The following is a 12,393-nucleotide window of genomic DNA, read 5'->3' as shown; positions in this document are numbered from 1 at the left end:
TGCTCCTCTCACCAACTTCATCCCAACAAACCGGTGTTCTGCAAGCCCTGCCATAAAGTGCCTCGAATGGTGCCATTCTGATACTTTGCTGGTAGCTATTGTTGTAGGCGAATTCCACCAAATGTAGCTGTTCCTCCCAACCACCCTTAAAATCCAAAACACATGCTCGCAGCATGTCTTCCAAGGTCTGAATCGTCCTTTCAGACTGGCCATCCGTCTGGGGATGATAGGCCGTGCTAAACTGTAACTTCGTTCCTAATGCCGCATGAAGACTTTTCCAAAAGGCGGCAGTAAATTTAGGATCCCGGTCTGAAGTGATTGTCACTGGCACTCCGTGCAGACGGACTATTTATCGCACGTAAATCTCGGCATACCTTTCCAAGGCGAAGTCCTTTCGTACAGGTAGAAAATGTGCTGACTTTGTCAATCGGTCGACTATCACCCAAATCGAATCATGACCCCTTTGACTTCTCGGTAATCCCATTACAAAGTCCATCGTGATGTGTTCCCATTTCCACTCGGGAATTTCCAATGGCTGCAACATACCACCCGGCTTACAATGTTGTGCCTTCACTTGCTGACATGTTAAACACTTGGCCACGTGCTTGGCTACGTCCACTTTCATGCCGTTCCACCAATAATGCGTCGCAAGTTCGATACATTTTCGTACTACCCGGGTGAATACGTAATTGCTACGGTGTGCTTCAGACAAAATCTCTTCCTTCAGTACTGTATCACTGGGTACACATAACCGTCCACGGAACTTTAGAATTCCATCCTCGGATACCTGAAAATCCGATTTCCTTTTTGTGGCATCCATACTCAAAATCTTCTGAGTCTCCGGGTCCGTCGATTGTAAAGTCTTAATCTTAGTCCGTATTTACGGTTCAATCCTCGCCTGCAAGTAGACTCGAGACATGACTCACTTCAAACTTAAATTCGAATCCCGAACTCCCTCCAACGAGTCCACTCCTTGACCATCATATGCGCGATGCTCGATTTCCGACTCGGTGCATCCGCTACCTTATTAGCTTTTCCAGGGTGATACATAATCTCGCAGTCGTAATCCTTAAGGAGTTCCATCCAACGGCGCTGTCTCATATTTAATTCCTTTTGGGAGAACAAGTACCTTAAACTTTGATGGTCCGTATAAATCTGAAATTTCTCCCCACACAGGTAGTGTCTCCAAATCTTAAGAGCGAAAATAATCGCGGCCAATTCCAAGTCATGCGTCGGATAGTTCTGCTCGTGTGGCCTCAACTGTCGCGATGCGTATGCCACTACTTTCCCGTGTTGCATTAGCACGCATCCTAATCCTCTCAACGACGCGTCACTGTAAATCTCATATCCTCCCGGGCCTGACGGGATCGTTAACACTGGCGCGGTCGTCAATCTCTGTTTTAATTCTTGGAAGCTCCTTTCGCACTTATCCGTCCATTCAAACCTCATCTCCTTCTTTAGTAACCGCGTCAACGGCGTCGCTAATGCCGAAAACTTCTCCACGAAGCGTCTATAATAACCTGCTAGTCCGAGGAAGCTCCGAACCTCGGTTACTGTTGTCGGTCTCGGCCAATTCGTGACGGCTTCAATCTTTGTCGGGTCCACTGCAATTCCTTCTCCGGATATCACATGTCCTAAGAACGCCACTTGGTGAAGCCAGAATTCGCACTTACTGAACTTAGCGTAGAGTGCGTGTTCCCTTAAGGTCCGTAGAACCTTTTCCAAATGTACCTCGTGCTCGGCGGAACTCTTTGAATACACCAAGAATATCATCTATGAACACGATCACAAACTGATCTAAAAATTCCTTGAATACCCGATTCATTAAATCCATAAAGGCTGCAGGGGCGTTCGTCAGTCCAAACGGCATTACCGTAAACTCATAGTGTCCATACCTCGTCCTAAATGCCGACTTCGGCACGTCCTCCTTCTTGATCCTCAATTGGTGATAGCCAGTCCTCAGATCGATTTTTGAAAACACCGACGCCCCTTGCAACTGATCAAATAGGTCATCAATCCTTGGCAGTGGATACTTATTCTTAATGGTCACCTGGTTCAATTGTCTGTAGTCAATGCACAACCTCAAGGATCCATCCTTTTTCCTCACGAATAACACTGGCGCTCCCCATGGAGACGCACTAGGGCGAATGAAGCCTTTGTCCAACAACTCTTGCATTTGGACTTTTAATTCCTTCAATTCCGACAGTGACATCCTATAGGGTGCTTTCGAGATCGGTTCCGTCCCCGGGCTAACTCAATCGCGAACTCCACTTCTCGATCGGGTGGCGATCCGGCAATTCCCGAGGAAAACATCGAGAAAGTTGCACACCACGGCTATGTCTTCTAGTCTCGGCTCTCCATGTCGAATCGATTACATTTGCCAGAAATCCTTGGCACCCTTCATCCAACAGCTTTGTTACCTCGAGCGATGAAATCCAGGGGATCGAGGTTCCTCCTCGGTTTCCCACAAACTCAAATCTAGGATGTCCAGTCGGATTAAACTGGATCACCCTGCTACTACAGTCCATAACAGCTCTCTGCTTGACTAGCCAGTCCATACCAATAATCACATCGAAGTCATGCATACATAATACCGCCAAATCTATCCTTCCTTCTCTATCACCAATCACTATTTTACAATCGGGACACCCAAACGTAATCAGCACTTTATCATTCAGCGGAGTAGTCACACACAGCATAACATCAAGCAATTTTGGCTCAATCCCCAGATAATTCAACGAACTGCTCAGATATAAATGAATGCGACGCCCCCGGATCAAACAAGGCATAAGCAGCATGATCACAGAGAGAGACCGTACCTGTGACCACGCCAGGCGCGTCCTGAGCCTCCCTCCTTGCCATTGCATATACCCGTCCTTGGGCCGGCGGCCGATTCTGATTGGCCGGCTGGATAGTTCTAATTTGATTTCCATTCCGGGGCGGCGGCGGCGGCAGAAGTGCAGGTGACCCGGCCTGCTTGTTGTTTGGACATTCTCTCATCTTATGGCCCCTTCCACCACATGTAAAACATGCTCCGCCCCTATTTGGGCAAGGTCCATTCCCGTGTTTTCCACCACACAGCCTACACGGGGCGTTCTGGTAACGGTTTGGCTTCCCGATATTCCTCCGAGCGGGTGGAACGAAGCGACTATTTCCCGTCATGGGTCCTTTCCCCAGTTGACGGTTGTCCCTAGCCGGGGCATACCGCGATCCAGAAGCGGCAGCTCGATCCGTCTGATCTCGCTCAATTGCCTGAGCCCTTTCATATATCTCATTGTAGCCTCTCAAGTTCAACGAGATCATCTGGCTGCGAAGGTCCGGCTTCAGCCCATCCCGGAACCTCCTCGCTTTGTCCATCGGGTCCTCCACCATCCTGGGGGCAAATTTGGACAGTCTTGCGAACTCGGCCTCATACTGATCTACCGATCTCTGACCTTGGCGGAGCCCCATAAATTCAGCCAATTTCTGTTCTCGGGCACTTTCCGAGAAATACTTGCCATTGAAGGTCTCGGTAAAAACAATCCAATTCGGGGCAGTACCAGCGGGGAATACTTGACCTCTGGTGGCCCTCCACCAATCACTTGCATTATTCTGAAGCTGATAGACTGCTAGCGTCACTTTCTCTTCCTCAGTACACCCCAGCACCTCAAAAGCTTTCTCTAGCTCTTCTACCCATCTTGGTGCAGCCTCGGGGTCGCCTCTCCCATCAAACTTCGGGGGTTTCAACCTCAGAAATTGCTCAACTAGCTTGGACATCGGCCTGTTCGCATTTACTCGCACTATACCCGGATTTCCACTAATCACATTATTCCCCTGGTTTCCATTATTCCCTATGTTCTCACTGGCAGCTGCAGCAGCGACAGTCGCGCTCCTTTCTCCCGTCTGTCTACCCGATAATAATCCTGCTTCCTCAAGTACCCTCCACACTTCATCCAATCTGGGATCCCCCACAACTCCAGCTTGCGGGGCTATACGACCTCGACCTCGACCTCTACCTCGACCTCTACCTCGACCTCGACCGCTCATCTTACCGGTCCTCACAAGGCTCACCTGCTAAATTCCACGCAGGAATTAGAAACCTAGGCCAACTACACCAGTCTAAGCCCTAGGCAGTGCATCACAACACATTCCATTAAGCAGGCAGCCAACCACAACAACACCCAATCACAACCAACAGAGTTCATGCACTTACCTCAAGTCCTGACGCACCTGCACCTCACATAACATTGCATAAAAACCACTCAGCAATCACAATCATACAGTCTGGGGTACGCATGGCCAACAAGTCTCCCTAACTAGCTACCCCAAAGTCATCGCTCCTTATCACTCCAAGCTTCGACCATCTTGGTTCGAGCTGACCTTGCTCTGATACCAAATCAACGGGGATGTCACGCCCCGCACCCTACGAGCGCGCGGTCATCCCTTGGTGGTCGATCATTGAACGCGACGTCCCAGGACGCGTCGCCGACCCAAATGAAACACCCAACAATAAAAGCAAGCGGAAGCGAAACTAATTAACCCAGACAATAAACAACGACAAAGGGATAGTGCGAAACAATAATTGCATACCATCATAAAATAGTCACTATACAAAACGATAACTCGGGCTATCAATTTAGAACCACAGTTTTCAAAAGGAGGCGGTGGTTGACAAACTTATCTCCTCTACAAAAGGGTACTCAAAAGACAGGGTAAATGATCTATTCTTCAATCCCTGTGGTGCTCTGGCGGCGTCTCTGAATCGATTACGGTCGCGGATCTGAAATGGTTATATAATAACCGTGAGAACGAGTCTCAATAAGCAACCCCCTAAACCCCACGTAGGCCAATGCGTACCCAGACAAGTCATACATGCAATCTACCCCATAACATATAAAATTAGCATAATTGTACTTACCTCGTCATCAAGTCCATGCCAACTCTACACGTTAGTCGTCACGTGATAAGGCAATAATATTAATTAAATAACACATCACAAGTCGCTCAAACACCAACCACGCTTTCACTCAATCACTCCAACTAATTCAACCAGTCAATTCAATCACACTCAATTCGCATGCGTGGCCGAGCAACTTTCTCACGACCTCCCAGGTCCTTTCACACGGCCCGCGTCAACACGCCTCGAGCCAGCCCTCGAGATCAAGCCGGGCTCGGTCCCGCGTAACCACGCCTCGGGACATTTCTCTCGACCCGCGTAACCACGCCTCGAGTCCTTACTTGCCTTTCTAGCCACACCCGCGTAACCACGCCTCGGGTTGGCGGCCACCGAGATCAAGCCGGGCTCGGTCCGCGTAACCACGCCTCAGGACATTTCTCTCGACCCGCGTAACCACGCCTCGAGTCCTTACTTGCATTTCTAGCCACACCCGCGTAACCACGCCTCAGGTTGGCAGCCCTCAGATCAAGCCGGGCTTCGTCCCTCACTGGACATTTCACACTTTCCCACGACCCGCGCTACTGCGCCTCAGGTCAGCCCTCAGATCAAGCCGGGCTTTTCTCATGCACATGCACCACAATACAAAATTCACCATGCTCTTAGTCATATAAATCAATTTCAATCACCACCCATTCACCAATGTTAATCTAGCACGCCACATCAGTCAACTCAATTCATGCTCCCGACATCGGTCCACCGACCCGACATTCAAGTCAACACATTCAATAAATTCCAATTCACCCACAAGCGCCACGACAATTCAGTCATGCTATTTACCTCAGTCAATCACTAAATTAGCCACACAATTATCACCACAATAATTCATCAATTAGGCACACTCAATCTAATTAGCCCATGCCTAAATTAATTCCTAACCCGGTACTAATCACATCCTAAACAAGTCTAAAAATACCCAAAGTACTAGGTAGGATTTAGGAAGTCACTTACCTAAGTTTGGCCCGGGAAAAGTCGGCTCGGGCCCAAAATAGCCCGGGTGAACAATCTAGGACTGGGCGCGGGCGCGGCCAACAGGCTCGGTGGCCGGCCAACGCGGGCACAATGGCCGATCGGCGTGCTGGCGCGCGGGCGCGATGGCCGAACGGCGTGCCCGGGGGCGCACGGGCGAACGGACGAGCGACGCGCCTAGTCGGATGGGCGACGCGCCTGTCGGACGGGCACGGCACTCGGCGAGCTCGGCCACGGGCGTGGCGACGGGCGCGGGCACGGGCGCGAGGCGTGGGCGCGGCTTGGTCGCGTGGGCGACAGCCGGCCACGGCCGGGCTGGGCGGGGCAGGCCGTTTGGTTGGTGCAGGCGGCGACGGCGGCGACGCGGCGTGACGGCGGCTACGGCGGCGACGCGGCGGCGGCGAGGTGAACGGGGAGAAAAAGAGTGAGCCGGGGTGAGGATGAGGGAGAGAGGATCGAGGCGAGGGGAGGTGGCGAACCGCGGCGGCGACGGGGCAGCAGGCGGCCTCGCGGCGGCAGCAGGCACGCCGGCCCGAACCGGCGGGCGGCGAACTAGCGAACCGCGACGGCCGGACGTGGCGAGCTCGGCGATGGTTGGGTCGCTCGCTCGCGGCGGCAGCGGGACGGTCGGTGCGGCAGGGACGACGGCGGCGATAGCCAGGCACAGCTGGGCAGCGCCGGCTGGGCGAGCAGAAGCGGAGGCGAAGCACGCGGTGGGCTCGAGCAGCAAGCCGGGCGCGAAGTGGAGGGAGAGACCAGTCGGTCGGGGGCGGCGGCTGGCGGACGGTGCGGCGGTCGAGTTGGCTGGCGACGGCAGCGGCGCACGGCGGTCAGGCGAGCTCGGGCAGAAGCGAAGCAGAACCAGTCGGGGCTGGGGGAGGAAGAAGGAAGAGGAAGAAGAAGAAAAGAAGAAGAGAGAGAGAGAAAGGGGAAGAAGGAAAGAGGAGAGAGAGTGTCAGGGGTCTGCATGGGCGGAGACGTGCGCGGCCAGAGGAGAAAAGAGAAAGGAAAAGAAAGAGAGAGGGCGAGAGAGAAAGAGAGAGAGAGGGAGAGAGAGACGTGCGCGAAGGGACGTTGCACGGGGGTGGGTGGCGCGGCGCAGAGGAGAGAGAGGAGAGAGAAGAGAGCCAAAAAGTCAATGCGTACTCGAGCGCGATCCAACGGACACGGTTCAAAATCGAAAAACGATCTAACGATCCGCAAAAATCCAAATTAATATTATAGGATAAATGGCCAAAATAAAATAACTCAAAACACACTACGAGGGAGGTCTACTAGTCCAAATTCGCACCCGGTCAAAAATCCACTTCCTCACTATTCCTGATAATCTCGACGTTGGCCACAACAATATCGACACCGTCCAATTTATTTCTTCCCGAAACTCCCGAAAATCGACTGCCAAGTTCGAGGTCTAAATAACGGCCAAATTCGATCGAATGCGATTCTAGCGAAATCTCAAGATTTAAAAATAATAACCGGGAGTGATCAGTTCCCGGGCGAGATTTTTACTATAAGCGCACTGACGAAATACCCGTTTTATAAATCCCAAAAATGGGCCAAAATTCGGAATGTCACAATAGTGAGATTCCTGATGATGATGATGATGCTGATACTGATGCTGATGATGATGATGATCCTTGCTAGTTTAAATTTCCAAGAGGTACTTATATCTTTGTGCTTCTGCTGTTGAATAGATGTGAAAAAATTAACGGGGTTAGGAGTTTGATATTGTGATGTTTGCGCCTGAGATGGACAGGACTTCGATTCTTGGAAATCAATAGTTTGCCGCAACAGGTTTGCCACAACGTGAAAGAACTTCTTGGCAAGATCAATAGTTTGCCACAACAGGTTTGCGAACTCGCTAATTTAGAACATTGTTTCATTTCTTTCTTTTTGGGGTTTGTTCTTGTCTTGACTGTGATTTTCTATCAATGTTAATCAGATTTCAAATCGAAATCGTTCCTAAACAACATTCGTCGCTAAAGTATTCATTAAAATTCGTCGCCAAATTTGTTTTCGAATAATGTCGACCGCAATAGTCAAAATTTTTCGTGGCAAAATACTGATAAAAAAAAAAATTTCCTGGCAAATTAGCCACGAATAATTCCAGTGGCAAATTAGCCACGAATTTTGCCACGAATTTAACCACGAATTTTGCCACGAATTTTGCCATGAATAATTCCAGTGGCAAATTAGCCACGAATTTTGCCACGAATAATTCCAGTGGCAAATTAGCCACGAATTTAGCCACGAATTTTTTTGTGGCAAATTAGCCACGAATAAACTAGTCGAAAAAAAAAAATTTATTAGCCACGTGATAATTAGCAATGACTTTTTGCCATGAAAATTTTTCGTAGCAATTTGGCGACCAAAAAATAAATCAAAATAATAGCGACGACTTTTGCCACGAATAGATCTCGTGGCAAATTACCGACGGATTCTTGTCACGAATAATATTCGTGGCAAATTAGCCACGGATATTTGCCACGAAAAATATTCGTGGCAAATTAGCGACGGATATTGGCCACGAATATTATTCGTGGCAAATTAGCGACGGATATTTGCCACGAATATTATTCGTGGCAAATTAGCCACGAATTTTGCCACGAATAATTAGCGACGAATTTTGCCACGAATTATTTTTCGTTGCAAAATTAGCCACGAATTTTGCCACGGATAATTAGCGACGAATTTTTTCGTCGCAAATTAGCCAAGAAAATTGGAATTTTCCGTGGCAAAATTTTGCGACGGCCTATTAGCGACGAATTTTTTTCCGTCGCCAATTTCGTCGCAAATTCATTTTGCCACGAATTTTGTCGAAATTTTTCGTGGCAAAATTCGTGGCAAAACCCGGCTTTTTTTGTAGTGTAACATACCTTCATGTGGCTCCACCCCTCCCAATCATCCGTAATTTCACTCCAAGATAGGTCAAGAATAACCACATCCTCCATGGAGAAATTTGTAATCTTAAACTGTGGGGGAATATCACGCCAAGAAAGCCATCGTAATTGTGGAAGGAGATCTGAAACATTTGATGGTGGTTCATGCCAAAGAAGCCTCTCTTCTGCACGAAAATTTGTCTTCCGTCCATCAATTGCAAGGAACCTCAGATTTGACAGTTCCATGAAGCCCTCATAGGTAAAACGGTACTGCCCCTCATGGTCAAACTTGAGATGAAGAGCTTCAACTTCTTTTCTTCCCTGTCCAAAGGAAAAATTAAAAAACAAAAAATTTGAGGGAAACACATTTATTCGAGTTCACTATTTTAAGCGGTTGAGTTGAGTAATGTCATTCCTTTAATCTTAAAAGAGCAAAAACATTGGTTGAGTAGGCCACAATGGTGCTACAGAACACAAAGAGTAATTGCCTTTTTTTGAAAAGAAAATGTCCATAAGTATTGGAGATTTGTTGCACGGACGATTTTACCTCATGTCTCCTCAGCAAATCCAATGATTCCTCAGGATTCCACACTCTACTTTGCTTCTTTATTTCCATGTTACTTTCTTGACGAACTATTTGTCTTCCGAGATCTCTGAGTTGGTCATGCATCCATACTTTATTATCCTCTTTAATCTTTATCAAAGACATGTTCTCCAAAACATCCATGGCATCTTTCGGATGGAATTTGAAATCCCAGAAATAAACCATAATGTCTTTGTCATGTCCGATTAAAAGACAAGATATATCGAGAAATATATGTTTTTGCTGAACTTCTAATGCTTCATAACTTATTCTCAACTTGCTCTGAACATCCGCAGGAGGAACATCTTCCAACTTCTCCAATTTGGCATCCCACTTTTTCTTTTCAGTGTGAGATAAAAGTGAACCTATGACCTCAAGAGCTAACGGAAGACCTCCAGCAATTTTTATTGCCCTCTTGGATTGGTTGATATACTCGTCTAAAGGATAATCTCTTCTGAAGGCATGTTTGCTAAAAAGTTGAAGAGATTGACGTTCATCCATGCCATTAACCTCATAAGTGCAGTCCATTGCGGGAACGTCGAGAACATCTCTCTTTCTTGTAGTAATAATGAGTTTGCTCCCTTTACCAAACCAATCACGCTTACCGACAAGTGCATTCATATGATTCTCTTCTCCCACGTCATCGAGAAAAAGGAGGACTCTTTTATTGGATAACCTATCTTTAATTATCCGAGTACCTTCGTAAATGTCTTTTATATCTAAGCGTTTTGTTTTGAGGATGTCACATATGAGCTGATTTTGCGAGCATTGAATACCTTTGCCTTTTGACGTTTCTTGGATATCAGGAAGAAAGCAACAATTCTCAAAATCATGTGAAAGTTGATTGTAGATGATTTTGGAAATAGTCATTTTTCCGATACCACCCATCCCATAAATTCCGATAATCCGTGTTTCACTTGTCTGCGCACCTATCATTTCCATGATTTTATCTACCTGGTGATCGACATTGACCAAGCAATCCGATACTTCCAGATAAGCCTTTTTCAACTCATTGAAAACCTTATGGGTAACTGTTTTGGCGAATAGACCTTCCTGCCTAGTGTTTATTGGAGGTCAAAAGGTAATGAGTTAGAAAACTGTGTTGAACCAAACAGTTCTTACAAGACCAAATCGAAACTAGAGACATTTTCCTATTGTGTTCTTCAAGGATTTATTCCATTGTAGATGAATTAGCGTAGGTACAGACAGTTAAAGAAGGACCTGAAAAAAGTGTTGTTTGGAATGAAAAAGGACAACATTGGGATTGTGCCATTATTTAACGTAATTTCTGCGGGATAACTTCAATAGCATAAAATTCTATTTTAACAAGACTAACACAAATCCGAAAAAGAAACCGATTGATATGCATCCTGTTTTAATGATACAATGCACATCAGATGGAATGCGAAAAGCAATCACCTGTTCTCCCCTTCGCTATGCAGGTCCCATCCGCTTATTGCCCCGACTGCTCTGAGAGCATCCTTCCACTGACTTATAATCTCTTCGCCATATCGCCTCTTCTTTTTGTGTGAACGAAAGGCTTTTCCATAACCCCCAGTTTGGTGTCGCACCTCTGAAGGTGCCACATCATAAAAAATGGGCATAATCTTTTGTCCACCAGTTTTCTTGCACTTGACCATTTGCACTACCTCCTTGAGACACCATACACTAGAGGCATAATCTTTCGAAAAGATAGGTATTGAGATCTTTGACTGATTAATTGCTTGGAGAAGTTTTGGCCCAAGCTCTTCCCCAACGCGCAGCTCTTCGTCATCCTTAAAAACGCGGATTCCTGCATCTTTAAGACTAGTGTAAAGGAAGTCGGTAAAACCTGCTCGAGTATCTGATCCTCTGAAACTCAAGAGTACTTCATAGTCATATCCTGGTGAAGTAGCCATTCCTTGACCTTCTGTTGAAGTGTGAGTAGAAGAAGCGTCTCCTGCTGTTCCATCGTTTGCAGCTGCATTGTTATTTGCCTCCTCTTTGTTGATCTGCCTTGATCTTCTCTTCATGAAAAAATAGAACAGCATAGCAGCAAAAGCAATGGCAGCAAGAGATAGAAAAAGTTTGGAAGCCATGATCACAAGTGTGAGTACATGAATTACAAATGGAGATCTCTGTGGGTCATTAGACGTAGAAGACAGGATTGGCTAAATATGCAGAGAGTCGAGGGCCAGTTTGCTAGAATTGGTGAATAAGAATGATTCATTACAGCCTGTCAAAGTTGAGGAATGCAGGTTTTTTTAACACCAAGGTGGCCCCTCCCGACGGCCCAATTCCCTAAAAAATCCCCAACTTTACCCTTTATCCCAATTATATCCCAAACTTTTTTTTGTCTTATAAAAAACCTCAAACTTTTACTTTTGTCCCAAATCTACCCAATTCACTTTTTGTCCAATTTTTTAATATTATATTTTATTTTTTCGAATTTTTTTTTATTTTTTCTTTTCTTTTCTTTTTCCTTTCCTTTTCTTTTTTTTTTGTTTCACCTTCTGGCCGGTCGCCGGTGTCACTCCCCGCACTCCTCGGCGCGCCACATCCCTCGCAAAGGTCGATTCGTGTGCGACGTCCCAGGACGCGTCGCCGACCCAACACCAAACACAGAGATTTAAAGCACATGCGGAAGTAATTAAAATCACCCGTACATTAAAATACACCTAACCAAGGATAGCCATACAACAACCAGCACGGATAAATATACACTTGTTTTGACATTGGGAAACATATACAATATTCATATACAGCCCACCCTCAAAAGTCAAAAGCGGGTACGTGGCTCGGCGATCAAACACTATATCTAGCCGGGGCTCCTCCCAAAACATTTCAATACGCCTGGCATCCTCAAGGCTGGGGGTCTGAAAAATTGGGTTTCAACAACAGTGAGAATAAATCTCAGCGAGTAATTCCCTAAACCTAAATTAGGCTAAAGTGCACCTCCTGACGAGTACTAAATCAACACACCAAGCAAATCATAATTGACTTAGGCCCTCGGGCCCAAATCCAACACTCACCTTGCCCTGCAGGTTAGG

The 12,393-nt window shown here is 46.9% G+C and overlaps 1 pseudogene; it reads right to left on the bottom strand.

The window, feature by feature from the left end:
- Window positions 1-9,492: 9,492 nt before the first annotated feature.
- Window positions 9,493-11,612, bottom strand: LOC115668443 (disease resistance protein RUN1-like; annotated as a pseudogene).
- Between the last annotated feature and the right edge of the window lie 781 nt (window positions 11,613-12,393).

The sequence above is a fragment of the Syzygium oleosum genome, unplaced genomic scaffold (assembly GCF_021117445.2).
Source record: "Syzygium oleosum isolate NSW1041296 unplaced genomic scaffold, Sole_v2.1 Sole_v2.01, whole genome shotgun sequence".
NCBI lineage: Eukaryota > Viridiplantae > Streptophyta > Magnoliopsida > Myrtales > Myrtaceae > Syzygium > Syzygium oleosum.
The sequence above is the reverse complement of the archived record's forward strand: the minus strand, read 5'-3'. Positions and strand labels throughout refer to the sequence as shown.